The sequence below is a fragment of the Tenrec ecaudatus genome, chromosome 2, assembly GCF_050624435.1.
Source record: "Tenrec ecaudatus isolate mTenEca1 chromosome 2, mTenEca1.hap1, whole genome shotgun sequence".
NCBI classification, from domain to species: Eukaryota; Metazoa; Chordata; class Mammalia; order Afrosoricida; family Tenrecidae; genus Tenrec; species Tenrec ecaudatus.
Window position 1 is genome coordinate 84,226,579 of NC_134531.1, and position 16,606 is coordinate 84,243,184.

Genomic DNA, 16,606 nt, shown 5'->3' on the forward strand with positions numbered 1-16,606 from the left:
TCCGAGATGTGGTGAGCAGTGGTTTCACACAACCACAGCGGGCTGTCTGCCGCATCGTCTTTTATCTGACTGCAGCAGGCGTACCGCGCGCGCAGTTCTCAGCGAGTCAGCATCGACTGGATGCGACAGGTATGCGTTTCCGGGAACAAAAAAGGAGACTGTACCTGCATACCTACAGTTTCTAACCATTTCACAATTAAAATGGAATAGACACAGATTTTTTTTATTGTTGTTAACCATTGGAACTTATGGATTGTATAAGGAAAAATAAGATTTTTATTCACACAGTTTGATGCTTCAAGAACCTATGAATGTCTTGATCATTTAAGAAATAATCACCATATTAGTGGGTGAGATATAACTTTGTTTCCCCCAATGATCTTAGAAATGTATTGGCTCTCATGGAAGATAGCTAGCTATAGGATTGCTTAGAAATGCTTTCACTGGCCAGCAATGTAAAGGATAATAGGGATGGAGCGTTTAGGGGATGCTGATTTAACAAGATCACATTACTAGCGAGGGAAAAAATTAAGAATATAGCACTTTTTCTCGTATCGAGACAAAGAATGTAGCAGGAGTAAGAGGCATCCTTGCCCTTAAACAAGCCCCGTTAGTCTGCCTGGTATCACAAGTACCAGGCAGACGAATTCATAGCTTCTTGGACTTTTGAAAATACTTTCCCTTCAAAGATTTATTCAAAACCGCTGATTTGGTACAAGGAAGTCTAATATCACTATTGCCACTTAAAAGGGAGAATGCGATACATAATAACAATGAATATAATTTTTGAAAACAAGTTCCCTGATCCTCAAATTAAAACATACAAAGTAAGAAACTCATTACCATGATTTCAGTTCTGATTCACAATGGTCCCATCTAGATTTCCAGAGACTCGAAATGATTGCAGGAGCAGAAAGCCTCATCTTTGAGCCGATGAGTTTCCGCTATTGGCTTTGTAGTTAGTGGCCTGCAGCACGACCACAGCAGCAAATAAGCACTATCAATCATGTTCACTGGCTCCTTATTGCCTCAGGAATGTTTGTATTAGGCTAGCACAGGTAGTGTGCCCAAATCCGTTTCTCATCTAGTTTTTTATTGTTGGCATACATGTCTGCTATGCTTCATCTAGATTGAGAATTCCTGTATACTCACTCATTTCAGATTATTCTATTACGTTCACATAACATTTTCCTGATCTTAATTTACCCACCATTCTATAGTAAATATTAACTTCTCAACAAAGCCTTCCCCAATCACAAGCTTGGTTGGCTAGTTCTGACTCCTCTTAAGAAGTGGTTATTTTTGTCTTATGTGATCATTTTCCATGAAACAGTTTGTCCTTTTTTTAGATTTAAACAGTATATTGATATAGTTAACATACATCTTTTTATTTACCACATAGTCATAATAAATGCTTATTGACCCCTAAATAAATACTTATAAGCTATAATAAAAACTTCAATTAGGATGATGTTGAAGAAAATGAAGTCAGAGATGGAAAGAATTAGCAACACAGAGGAATATGAAATGATTACACTTGGGAGTTGAACATGGGATGATGACATGGAGTATGGGAAGATTAAATAGAATAAATTAATGCTATTAACAGATAATTTGGAAAGAAACACTAGTTTCAGAAGAATTTTACAATTTACCTAGATGTAAATTTAAAACAAGAAGTTGTATACAGTGCATAGCTTCAAGAAAGAGCTAAGTATTCCTAAAATTGAGGTGAGTTTAATTTAAACAGAGGTGATTGTTAAAGATAAGAGAATAAATAAGATCAAAAGAAGCAATGGGCAGAGAGAAAAGGACCATCTTATGTAAACCATAATATTATCTAACAATGGTGGGAAAATAAAATAAGCCAATGAAAAAGAGTATAAAAAAGCTCCACAGAAAAGGAATGAGTACACTCCAGTGCTAAAAACCCCAGCAAAAACTTCCTTAAGGGGGTGGTGAACAAAACCCAAAGATATCAAATCCGATGTCGTGAATGTGATTTAATCTTAATATGCAAGTACCATATTATTGTATATAGTATGTAACACAATGAGCTTTACAAATGCATATATTATAAATCTGGCACATGTTATAGATATATAGGGCGATAGAGAATGTATATATACTTAACTGTATACGCTGAACATTATATATACATATATTTATTTACAGAGAAGGATAAATGTGAGTTTATGCGTATGCCTTATGCTTGTGACTTATTAACAAATTAGTTTTTAAATTTAATATAACATTTGGAGGAAATTTCTCTAACCTTTATTTTTCACACAATAATTACTGTGGAACTCTATAACTTACTTGCTATTTACTTAGGAATCACCATTTTAGAGATAATGAAGCTGAATTATTTTGAAATGCCTGAAAAAAAAACTACCGCCCTTTTTGCTAATGCATTTAATAGGTAAATTAGCACCCCCACTTTTATGAATTCATTTTCAGACCTCACAAGGCCATTATACTTGATTAGTAGTGCTAGTGCTTTAAAGATAAAAGATGAAACATTTTATTTGAAGCTAAAATAGCCTGCTATATTCAATGTTCTCTTATTATTCCATTAGTGAAATGGGGGTCACATATTTCAAGGAAAAAGATATTGTAATAATAGATTATTTTCTCATTGTCTTTTAGATAGGCTCTGTTACAATCCCTTTTCAACACATTCTTCCTCAACAATGAATGAGAATAACAATTCAAAGAAAGGTCATTTTTATTAAAATTAATATTCTTAACAAATATTTTTGCTTTACTTAAAAGATCTTGTGTTATTTTTTCTCTTATCTTCCTTATACTAAGATAATTTACATTTTTAACTGACAATTTTTTTAGCTTTTTCTAGATGAAATGAAATGCATAAGTAGATATATGCCATGCATATCTAATCCCCTATTACTTATATTGGAAAAATTATCATATTAAATTTAACTCATTGACAGAAATTTTTAGATGTGGTTTTTGCTAATAGTTCTGTGTGTTTTTTTTCATTAACTACCAGAACAATTACTTTTAATTAATTACACAGTCATTGGTCATTTAGAGATGGTAATATAAAATGACTTAGAGGAGGTTCTGAAGCTTCCTAATGCCATGACCCTTTAACACAGATCCTCATGCTGTGGTGACCCCCAACCGTCAAATTATTTTCATTGCTACTTCATAACTGTAATTTTGCTACAGTTATGAATCAGGCAACTCCTGTGAAAGGGTTGTTTGGCCCCGAAAGGGTTGGGGCCCTCCATACCTCCCCCATCTGAGAACCGCTGACTTAGAAAATATATGCACATACCTGGTGCTTTGTGAAACATATATATTTTAAACTTTTATTGAGATGTAGTTTACATATACTACAATCCATTAGTTCAATCATAATAAGAAGGATCGTGAATCATCAGCATGATCAACTTTGGAACTTTTTATTTTTTCATGTACTCATTGTTGCTGACACTCACTTCTCCCAACCTCCCTGTGTTAGGCCAGGTTTCCAGAACCACTCGTGTGTGTGAGGGAGCTTTATAACAAAGAGCAATTGTATATTGAGAAAATACCCCAGTTAAGTACAGATTAAATACGTAAATCCAATATTTGCCCATATATCTGGTACTAGTCTATAAATTCCTCCTTAGACTCATGCAGCATATGCAATGATTCCAAATGCAGGAAGATCACAGGCCAGTGGGTGAAAAATCTTGTGGATCCAGTGGCAGTGGAAGCATCTCTGAGCTAATAATGCTCCACAGGGCTCCAAAGGGCTCCTGAAGAGGCAGGTGAAGCAGAGTGACCCTCCTCCAGGGACAAAGAGAGGAAGTTCCCAGAATCCTCATGAGACGGTCACATGCAGTAGGAAGCATCATCAGGTTGTGGCCTTATTGACAGTCTAGACTCTACCCCTTCCCTCTATTTACCATGTTGACAACAAACTACGTAACTACTACACTTCCCTTCCATGCCCCTAAGAAATTACTAATCCAGTGACTGTCTCTATAGATTTCCCCTACAGAAAGAAATAAAACACAAAGGCAAATTTCAAAAGAGAACCCAGTAATAATGACCGTGGCTTGAATCTCTTGTGAGTCCCCTGTAACCATATAGTCCAGGTGTGTGAATCTCATGTTATCAGTCAGAAAGCATTGTAAAGTGGACTTTGGCAGCTGTAGTTGATTTGCTTAAAACATAACAAAATTTGACATCTAGTCTCCTTTTCAACCCATTCTAGATTTACTCCAGTTTTAAAAATTATTTTCTGTTTCTCTTTGATTGAAATTTTTCTCTGTTCCACAGTGAACCTATGGCCTGATTTTCCCTGCTGATATTGAACTTCTCCATCATCTCTTCCCACAGATGTAGTCAATTTGATTTCTGTGGATTCCTTCTGTACATGTTCATGTATATAGTCGCTGTTTGAATTGTTGGAAAAGACATTTGCTATGAAAAAGTCTTGGTCTCACCAAAAAAAATGTATCACGTGTGTTCTTGCATTATTTCTATCATGAAGAGTGGATTTTCCCACTACTGTTCCTTCCTCATTATTTCCAACTTTTACATTCCAATCATTAACAATTATCCATGCATCCTGATCACATGTTTGATTAATTTCTAACTGATGATGTTGGGAGAAATCTTAGAGAAGGGTGTGAGAGATGGAAACACGGACTTCAGGAGTATGTAGATCTAGATTAATGATACTTCATTTCAATAACCAGAGCCTGGGTGGGGTAGTTTGGACATTGGGCAGATAAGAGCAAGTCACCAGTTCAAAACCATCAGATGTTCTTTGGGAGAAGGATGAAGCTTTCTATTCCTGAACCCACGAGGGCAGTTCCACCCCATCCTGGAGGGTCTCTGTGATTTGGCACAGACTCAATTGTAGGAAATTTAAATACCTGAAGATGGAGTAATGAGATAGTTACTGTTTCCATACATGACCATGAAATCAAACCTATTCCAAGATAAATGTAATAATAAAACCACAAATCAAATACAGGATAAAATACAACTTTTATTTGTTTTATTTTTGTTTATCAATGTATAACTTTTGTGATTTAACATAATAATAATAAAGTACATTTTATTATGAATAAAATATTATAAAAAGGAAAATTTTAAATGTCCCAAGTATTTATATGGAACTAGATTTCCAAACATTAATAGCAATATTATCAATATGAGTATAAAGATATTTTAGTCAAAGGTGTTTGGAGTTCTCAAAGTTAACCTCACAACAGTTCATTTTGAATACCCCAAGTTTATTTTTTAATGTACTTCTTTTCCTCACTGTGTGAGAGCATGGTTAAAACTCCATTCATCTTTGCTTCTCTTACAGAGGCTTCAAAATTTAACCCCCAATCCCCAGATTCCCTTGCAGTAGGTCTGGTCAGATCTCACTTTGATAACTGTAGAGTCTATATCAGAAATTCGCTGGTACCAGATCAAAGGTTTTCTGACATAGAAGGCAAGGATGACATATGGAGCACCAGTAACTACCGATCATGAAGCAAAAGAAGAAAAGACTAAGTAGATCAGTAAAAACATGCCTAGCTGCTCCATGATAAGAAGAAATAAAACTTCTAACATCTATCACAAGATTTATCATAATGAGATAAAGTGCAAGTATAATAGCTTAAATATGTGTTTAAGCTATTAGATTGTATTCATAAAATTGTGTGTGTGTCTCTCTATGTGTAATCATCTCCTACCAAAAATTTATGATTTCTGCAAGAATTATAAACCAAGCCCCATGACCTTACAAAGGATTTAAGAATAACTGTAGATTAGAGTTCTCATAAATGTTAACAATGATACATTTTTCTTTCTTTTTAACCATATTGAAAATATAATTCAGAACATGACAAACTTTTTCTAAAAGGTCACATAGTAAATGTTTTCACCTTTTCAGGTCATGCTATTTATTATCTCATGAAAGCATGTATAGCTAGCACATTAGAACGAATGAAACACTGGTTGAATGAAGCTTTATTACAAAAAGGTGGGGCTAGGTACTGATAGCCTAATGGTCATAGTTTGCCATATTTTTAAAAAACAATTTATTAGGGGCTCATACAACTCTTACCACAATCCATACGTACATCAATTGTGTAAAGCACATCTGTACATTCTTTGTCCTCATTCTCAAAGCATTTGCTCTCCCTGATGCATAAGCCCTTTGCATCAGGTTCTCTTTTTTTCCTCTCTCCCCACACCCCCCTCCATCAAGAGCCCTTGATAATTTATAAATCATTATTTTGTCATATCTTTCCCTGTCCGAGGTCTCCCTTCACCCCATTTTCTGTTGTCCATCCCCCAGGGAGGAGGTCACATGCAGATCCTTGTAATTGGTTCCCTCTTTCCAACCCCCTCTCCCTCTACCCTCCTAGTATCGCCACTCACACCCCTCATCCTGAAGGTATCATCTGCCCTGGATTCCCTGTGCCTCCAGCTCCTATCTGCACCAGTGTACATCCTCTGCTCCATCCAGATCCTCAAGGTAGAATTTGGATCATGATAGTTTGGGGGGTGCGGGGTGGGGGAGGAAGCATTTAGGAACTGAAGGTAAGCTGTATTCTTCATCAGTGTTACATTGCACCATGACTGACTCATGTCCTCCCCTAGACCCCTCTGCAAGGGGATCTCCAGTGGCCAAAAAATGGGCCTTGGGTCTCCACTCTGCACTTCCCCCTTCATTCACTCTGGTAAGATTTTGTTTTTGTTCTGATGATGCCTTATACCTGATCCCTTCGACACCTCGTGATCACACAGGCTGGTGTGCTTCTTCCATGTGGGCTTTGTTGCTCTGAGCTAGATGGCCACTTGTTTACCTTCAAGCCTTTAAGACTCCAGACACTATTTCTTTTGATAGCCGGCCAGATTTTAATGTAGAGTCCCATAGGAATATGCCTTTCCCTGTGGTGGTGGTTGCAGGTAGGTGCCATTTGGTAATCTCTGCTCCACAGCAATTCTATGCACATTTGAACTACACATTGCAAAGCCCTGCACCATATCACATTTGTTCCTAAGTCTGAAATTGATGCAAACACTGTCAATTGATCTCATGGAAGGCCTTATTCTTTTTATCCACCTCTCCATGTTAGCAAACATAATTTCCTTCTTCAGGGACTAGTCTCTGCTAACACTATGTCCAAAGTATGTAGGAAGAAGTCTTGCCTACAAGGAGCACTAAGGCCATACTCCTTCTAACACAGATCCATTTGTGCTTTAAGTGGTCTATGGTAATTTCAATATTCTTCTCTAGCACCACAATTTAATGCATTGATTATATCATAGCCTTCCTTATTCGATGACCAAATTTAATATTCAATGAAGAATACCATGACTTAGATAAGGTACACCTTAGTCCTCAAAGAAACACCCTTGCTCTTCAATACTTTAAAGAGTTCTTGTGTAGCAAATTTACATAACGCAATACAACTTTTGATCTCTTAACTGCTGCTTCCATGAGCATTGATTTAAATCCAAGCAAGACAAAATTCCTTGACAACTTCAACTTTTCACCGTTTATGATGATGTCATCGATTGGTGCAGTTGTGAGGATTTTGGTCTTCTTACATGGAGCTGTGATCCACACTGAAGGTTAGAATTCTTGAGTTTCATCAGCAAGAGCTTCAGTTCTTCTTCACTTTCAACAAGCAAGGGTGTGTCATATGCATACCACAGTTTATTAACCCTTTCTTTAATCCTGATGTCACACTCTTCTTCATATGATCCAGTGTCTCTGATGATTTTGCTCAGCATATAGATTGAACAACTACGGTGAGAAGATACAACCTTAATGCACACCTGTCTTGATTTTAGACAATGCAATATTCCTTTGTTCTGTTCACACAACTGCCTCTTGATCTATGTACAAGCTCTAATGAGCACAATGAAATGTCCGGGAGTCCCATTCTTCTCAAGACCATCCACAGTTTATTATGATTCACACAGTTGAATGCCTTTGCACAGTGAAAGAAACACAAGCAAACATCTTTCTGGTATTCTATCTCTAGACCCAAGATCTCCCTGACATCAACAATGATATCCTTTGTTCCATGTCCTCTTCTGAATCTGCCCCGAAGTTCTGTCAGTTCTCTGTCAATGTCCTGTTGTGACTGACCATTGTTGGATGATATTAACTGAAATTTTACTTGTATGTGACATCCGTGATAATTGGGGTCACCTTTGTCTGAAATGGGCACAGATATGGATCTCTTCATCAGTTGGCCAGGTAGCTGTCTTCCAAATTTCCTGACATTAATGATTGAGTGCTTCCAATGCTTCATAAGCTTGTTGAATCTTTTCAATTACTATTATATCAATTTATGGAGCCTTGTTTTTAGCCAATGCACCCAGTGCAGTTTGAATTTCCCCCTTTAGTACCATCGGTGTTTGCTCATATGCTACCTCCTGAAATGGTGGACTATCGACTACTTTTTGGGATAGTGACTGTGTGTTCTTTCCATCTTCATTTGGTGCTTTCTGCGTCATTCAATATTTGGCCTCCAAAATCTTTCAAAATTGCAATTCAAGGCTTGAGTTTTTCTTGAGTTCTTCTGTTTCAGATATTCTGCGTGTGTTCTTCCCCTTTAGTTTTCGAATTACAGGTCCTTGGACATTCCTTTCTAATATTTGGCTTTGTCCTTTTGAGCTGTCCTTTGAAATTTTCTATTCAGCTCCTCGATTTCATTCTTTCTTCCATTTGCTTTACTCTACCATTAATAGAAGGTTTTAATCCTTCTGACATCCAATTTTATCCTTTCTTTCTTTCCTGTCTTTTTAATGACCTTTTGCTTTCTTCATGAATGATAGTCTTGATATCCTGACACAGCTCATCATATTAGTATTCAATGCATCGAATCTATTCTTGGGATATTATCGAAATACAGAAAGCCTCAAAATTCAACTGAAGAATGTGGCTCCCAACTTTGATGGAAAAGCCACTGAATACCTTATGCACGCCTTCAAATCATTTTCAAATAGTGAAATCCTAAACAAAGTAAAGAACATTGTTGGAGATACTGTTGGCATATGGGCCCCTCAAGGGTGAGGGCACTGGTAATATGACAGTCAAGGAGAGAATGTCTGGCGGTAGAGTGGGCCATGGTGATGTGAGGTAGCTGCAGCCTGTGTCAGTGGTGCTTCTGGGTCTTCCTTTGCTGACAGGGCACGACTCAAGCAAAAGAGAAGCAGCTACAAAAATCTTCTAATGATAGGAACTTGGAATGTACAAAGTTTGAATTCAGGAAATATGGAAGTGGTCAAAAATGAAATGGAACACGTGAAGATCCATATCCTAGGACGAATGAGCTGAGATAGACTGGTATTGGCCATTTTACATGAGAAATCCCTATGAGTTCCTCTGCAAGGATTAACAAAATCAAGGAGAAGTGCACGGCATTCATTGTCGGATAGGATCTTGCTAAATCCATCATGAAGTACAACGTTATTTGTGATAGGATTATGTCTATCCTACTTCAAAGAAATCCAATTTATACAACTAATATTCAACTTTATGTTTCAACCACAAAAGTTGGTGAGGAAGAAATTAAGAATTCTACCAAGAACTCTAAGCAGAAATAGTTCAAACATGCACTCAAGATGCATTGATAGTTATTGGTGACTGGAATTCAAAATTGGAAACAAAGAAATAAAGAACAGTATTTGGAAAATATAAACCTGGTGATAAAAAAAGCTGGAGATCTCGTGATATATGAAAAACCAACAACTTGTTCACAGCAAATATAATGTTGTCTATAGCATGCAAAGGCTTCCCCAGATGGAACACACAGAAATCAAGTTGACCGCGGCTGTAGGGAGACACAATGGAGAAGCTTGATATCAGCAGCTCACGCCAGACCTGAGGCCGACTGTGGAACAGAGCCTCAGTTCTTCACAGGTGAGTTCCAGATAAAGTGGGAGGGATTTAAAATAAGTCCACAGGAGCCAAAATACTACCTTGATTCTATCCCAACTTAATTTCTATCCCACCTTACTCTATTCTTGCTTTCCAATCCATTAGCACCCAAGCACCAAATATTGATTCAATGCTAACTTAATCACATCACCTCTCAGTTATTTGCACTGACTTCTACTTTAGACTAATAGTGAAAAATCATTAATCCAGAACTTCTTAGAATATGTTTTAAAATTTAAAGATCAGAATTGATGTTACTAACATGCTTAAACAGGACTCTAAAAGTAGTCTTGAGTGCTAACTATTTAACCTGATGATACGAAATAAATTTAAAATCAAACATCTCATCAGATTTTATTAAATTGTGATATGGCTGGCTACTTCAATGTCATAAATATTACTCATGATTTTATATAATTCACTTACATATATTGAGTCAATATTAAGCATTATATGGTATGTATGATCTATTGAAAAATAAATGCCTTGAAACAATGGCCAAATATAACTTTTAATAGCATCACTTTTGCAGAACTATATTTTCCTCCTCCAGTATGTTAATAAGAAAAATCTCTTCAGAAAGGTGTGCTTAACCAAGGAGTAAATAACTCCCTCCAGAAACCACATAAATCTTATCTACACTGCACACACCCTCCATTTCTCCGGGGACGAATATCTTGAAGTCGTAACCCTTAGGCGTATATGTACTTTGTTCTGTCTCAGAAATTCTCTTCCTATCTAATTTTCTTAGCCTCAGCTTGAAGTCCTCTGATCTGTGATGGCATTGTAATAATTATTTTCCTGATCTCTTCAATAAGTATTTAAATATACCTAACTAAGAAACAAACACGAGTTCCAAAATAATTTTGCTTATTAAAGACATTGTGTTCAAGACTATCTGTTGATAAAAATATTTAAGGAGAGTTCGGCTCCTTTACAATGTAAACACTGTCAGCAAGAAACCCAGGTTATACTTCCTTGCTGGTAAAGCCAAGAAGCAAGAAGTCCAATATATTCGAGTATAATGACAACAAGAAATAAACAGCAGACCTGCAGTGAAATTGGATCTAGACTTCTGCTGAAACACAGTAAAAGAATTACAAAAAGTAAGTTTACAAACAAGAATGTAACTCACGCTAGGAATATAACCATTCATCCCTATTGTAAACTAGATCTATAGGTGCTGTACAATCATTGCCTACCTCTACCCCTGGACCGTGCTCCTTTTCTTACTCTTAAAAGAAATATTGAAGAAATAAAACCTAAGAAACATATATTTAGGAAACTAAATAGAAGCTAGTGATGGATAAAGCAAAACAATCAATTTGAGTAAAGGCAAGGTGATTAAGAAACATTCTAGATAGAGCAGAATAGCAGCTTGTCCACTAAGATTAAATGGCCAAATGATAAAAGCTGTATTCTGCATAGCGTCTTAAGTTAGAAACCATATAGTTAAAAGTAAATAGCATTGAAAAGAGATATATTAGGGGAAAATTTGCATAGATATTGATATGTATAAATATTGTTTTTAAGGCTATATCTACCCATTTTGAATATTTTTACTTGCATTTGAGTTGTACATAATGACAAATAAATTCATTATAATGTGGTCTGAAATATCTAGCAGACTCTAAAATCTAAAATAGAGCTGACAAGTTCTCCTACGTTAAGTTCAGTAACTTGATAGAAAATTTTGAGACCTCAATCTCAGAAGGGGTTGCTTGCATGGAAATATGTAGAGATACGGAACCATCCGATCCCCAGAAGTCTCCAGACCATCGGAGTTGTTGCTCAGCCCGTGCTAGAAGATTATAGGCCATGGTTCTCTCAAGATCTTGCAAGTTCTCACTTTGTGGAGAACACCAACTTGATAGTCTGCCTGCTTCCCTTCTGTACACGCAGATGCGTATGTCAGAAATCATCAGCCAAGGTGCTGTTGATGATCATTTCCAGGAAGCACCTACAAAACAGCCTATCTGCTCTCAAGTACTAGCCTAAGAACAGCTAATGGAATAGAGAGCCTAAGCAATCCTCAGGTGAAATTCTTGCCTTTTGTCTCAGAATAGATGACCAAAGAAACTTCGTGTAGTCTCTCCATATCATCTACTGGTTATATAGATAAAATCCACTCTCACTGTCAGTGAGCTGATTCCAACTCGAGGTCATAGGTTACATGTGGGATTGCTAACCCCAAAGCAGTTCAAAACCATCAGCCACCACACTGGAGAAAGATGAGGCTTTCTATGCGTGCAGTGAAGAGTGACATTCACAGTGAACGTCTACGCTATGCCAAAGAATCAACTGTTATCAAATTTTTATCCACAGAATGAACTTTATATTCACACTTGAATCTAGAGTGTTTATAGCAATGATATATAAAGTTAATAAAGATGAACTAATTTTGCATTGTATATTATCAATTCGAGTACATTTGTGTGGAACAAAAACACACATTTACTGAAATGAGATGGTAAAAAGATGAACAAAAGGAGCAGTTTTGTTATTATACAGATGAGAACATACAAGATGCTGCTGCTGTTGCTGTTAGATGCCACAGAGTCTGCTCCGCCCCCTAGTGACATTTTACACAGCAGAACAAAACACTGCCCGGGCCGGTACCATGCTCACGATTGTTACTGAGCCTGAGCCATTGCGGTGGTCATAGTACCAGTCCACCTTCTTGAGGGCCTTCCTCTTTTTCACTGCCCCTCTACTTTACCAAGCATGATGTCACTCTCCAGACTGGTAACTCCTGACAATATATCAAAAGTATATAAGACAAAGCCCCCATTTTTCACTCTAAGGAGCATTCTAAGGATACTTCTTCCAAGATGAATTGGTTTGTCCATTTAGCAGTTTATAGTGCCTTCAATATTCTTTGCCAGGACAAAAAATTCAAATGCATTGATTCGTCTTCTGTCTTCTTTTTTCGATGTTCAACTTTCACATGCATCTGAAGCATTTGAAAATACTATGACTTGGGTCAGGCTCACCTTAGTCTGCAAAGTAATACCCTTGCTTTTCAATACTCTAAAATAGTCTTATGCAGAAGATTTAGGAAACTCACCTTTAAAAAAATGTATTTAAAGAAAAACTTACTGGGAGCTCTTACAGCTCTTATAACAATCCATACACCAACTGTATCAAGCATATTTATACATATGTTGCCATCATTATATACCAGACATTTAATTTCTGTTGAACCCTTGGTATCAGCTCCTCTTTTTTCCCTACCTCCTCACTCCCCTCCTCATGGCCCCTTGATAACATAAATAATTATTATTTTGATATCTTTTTTATTAATAAATCTTCTTACTAGGGCTCATACAACTCTTATCATAATCCATACATACATCAATTGAGCAAAGCACCCTCATACATTCATTGCACTCGTCATTCTCAAAATTCACCTTCCACTTGGGTTCCTGGAATCAGCTCGTTTTCCCTTTTTCCTCCCTCCTCCTCCCCCTCCCTCCCCACTCCCCCTTCCCCCTGGTCCCTTGATAGTTTATAAATAATTATTATATCTTATATTACACTCCCCAGCGTCTCCCCTCACCCACCTCCCCATTGCCCATCTCCCAGAGAGGAGGTTACACATAGACCTCCAAGATTGGTTCTCCCTTTCTACACCCCCTTCCCTCCTGGTGTCGCCACTCCTACTGCTGGTGTTGAGAGGTTCATCCGTCCTAGACTCCCTGTGTTTCCAGATCCCTACTGCACCGCTGTACATCCTCTGATATACCCAGGTCCGCAAGGTAGAATTGGGGTCATGATAATTGGGAGGGGAGGAAGCGTTCAGGAACTAAAAGAAGGTTTTGAGTTTCATTGTTGCTACACTGAACCCTGAGTGGCCCATCTCCTCCCCACTACCCCTCTGGAAGGGATGTCCAGCTGTCTACAGATGGGCATTGGGTCCCCATCACGCACTCCCCCTCATTCACGGTGATACCAATCCAATTACCATCACCCTTCTTCAAAGAATTGGAAAAACTGACCACCAACTTCATATGGAGAGGGAAGAAACCCAGAATTAGCAGAGAACTCCTCAAGAAGAAGGACACAATTGGAGGACTCGCCCTACCTGATTTTAATGCCTATTACACAGCTACAGTGGTCAAAACAGCATGGTACTGGCACAACAATAGACACTCAGACCAGTGGAAAAGAATAGAAAGCCCAGGAGTAAAATCATCAGCATACAGACAACTGATCTTCGACACGGGTCCCAAAAACGTCAAGTGGGAAGCAGATGCCCTCTTTAAAAAGTGGTGCTGGAAACAATGGATATCCACATGGAGAAAGATGAAACAAGATGTTTACCTCACCCCATGCACAAGAATACACTCAAAGTGGATCACAGATCTAGAAGTCAAACCCCAAACCATCAGGACCATTAAGGAGGGAATCGGGACTAATCTCAGAGCACTGGCCCAGGGAGCTCATAGGCTCACTGCAACAGGGAAGGGGACACACACAGGTGATCTGGAAATCGACAAATGGGATCTAATAAGAATAAAGCACCTGTGCACCTCGAAAGACTTCACCAAGAGGGTGACAAGACAACCCACAGACTGGGAGAGGATTTTTAGTAATGACACATCAGACAAAGGGCTCATTACTAAAATCTACACTATCATGACCTGCAAAAAGAGGAAAACAGTTAACCCCCTAAGGAAGTGGGCAAAATAATTGAGAAGAACTTTCACTAGGGAGGAGATCAATATGGCCAATAAACATATGAGAAAGTGCTCCAAGTCCCATGCCATAAGAGAAATGCAAATCAAAACAACCATGAGATACCACCTAACACCTCTGAGGCTAGCTCAAATCAGTAAATCAGAGAGCAACAAGTGTTGGAGGGGCTGTGGTGAAGTAGGAACCCTCCTCCACTGCTGGTGGTCGTGCAGATTTGTACATCCACTGTGGAAAGCAATCTGGCGATACCTAAAGAAAATGGAAATTGATCTATCTTATGACCCAGCCATCCCTCTACTGGGCATATACCCGGTTGAAGCAGCAAATAAAACACGACCAGTCATATTTTGATATCTTAAGCAAACCGCTGTCTCCTTCCCTGGCAGTTTCTGTTGTTCATCCCCCTGGAAGGGTGGTGGTTGTTATGTGTCAATTATTGTGATCTGTTCCCACTTTGTCCTCTTTTCTCCCCATATTCCCCCTACCCTTCTGGTATCACTACTTCAAATCCTGTTCCTGGATTCTATCATGGGCTCTTATCTCTTAGCTGTACCTATGCACATGCTCTAGTCTAGCCCACAGTGAAAGCCAGTACTGGGGACATGTTGGGGGTGGGGGAAGACGCCTCAAGAATATATAGCAAACTATTGTGTGTTTCATTTTTGCTTTACTGCACCCTGGTTGACTCCTCCCTTCTCTGTGACCTCTCTGGAAGGGGCTGTCCCATTACCCACAGATGGGCTTTGGGTCTCTGGTCTGACCCCACTCTTTCTCAACAATATGGTTTGGTTGTTTTTCGTTTGCTTGTTTTGGGTCTTCTGATGCCTGCTACCTGGTCCCAGAGACACCTCGTGATCACACAGGCTGGCATGCTTTTCTATGTGGGCTTATTGCTTCTCTGCTAGATGTCATTTAATGTCAAGTCTTTAAGACCGCAAACACTACACCTTTTGATAGCCAGGCACCATTTGCTTTCTTTACCACATTTGCTTGTGCACCCATTTTGTCTTCAGCAATTATGCCAGGAGGGAAGCATCACAAAATTGTTCTTGCTTTGAGGGAGGGCATAAACAGAGGACAGAAGTCTGTTCAGTACCTCAGTGTATTGCCATATGAATATATGTACATAGACCAATACCTCTATTTTTAAGAATTAATGTATTTATGTACATACCTATGCTTATCTTTCTATCCACAGCTTTGCTTCCTAGATAATTTCACTGCTTTCTTTTACCTTCCTCCTGCCTCACCATCATGCTAGGCCTACTTCCTGCCTCTTAGTAATTCCTCTCAGCTGGACTGCTGTTGCTCCAACACCCCCAGGACCTCTGTGTCCTCCTTGTTGTTGAATTTAATTCCCAGTTGTTCTGGTCAATGGCATTGTTTGCTCACTGTTCCTTCCCCCACTTCCATCTCTCCCCAGTCCCATTGCTTTCTACTCAAGCTTGCTTCCCTGACTATTTATTTATATAAGCAGGCAACCCAGCATTAAGAGAAGCCACACAGAAAGAAAACAAAGTATTGAAAGGAAAAAAAAAAAAGGAAGAAAATGAATTCCCTCCAAACAATTCCAGGTCTGTCCGCTGAGCTTTATGACTGTCTCCCCACTGATCCGGGGGGGGGGGGGGTCTGGGAACTGCCCTTCTTAGCCTGAAGTCTATTTGGGGACTCTTCAGGGACTTTGTGGTTTTGCTTTGCTCCTGTTGCTGATCTGCCACGTGTCCCAGTCTCAGTATGATCGAGTGAGGGGATATCTAGTTTCAGGCTTTTGTTGGCCCTATAGTCCTCTCTGAGCATTAGCAGCTTTGTGCAGGGAAGTCGCGCTCCGGGTTTGGACATAATGGGATTGCAAAAATTAGAATTTTTAATGAAATTTTTGAAGCTCTTTTTATATTGTTAATTAGATATTTTCCTTAGTTTTGTCTCAACTTTATGAAAATTATTTCTGTCCACTTGTGATTAGCTTATTTGTAAAACAGTTTAAGT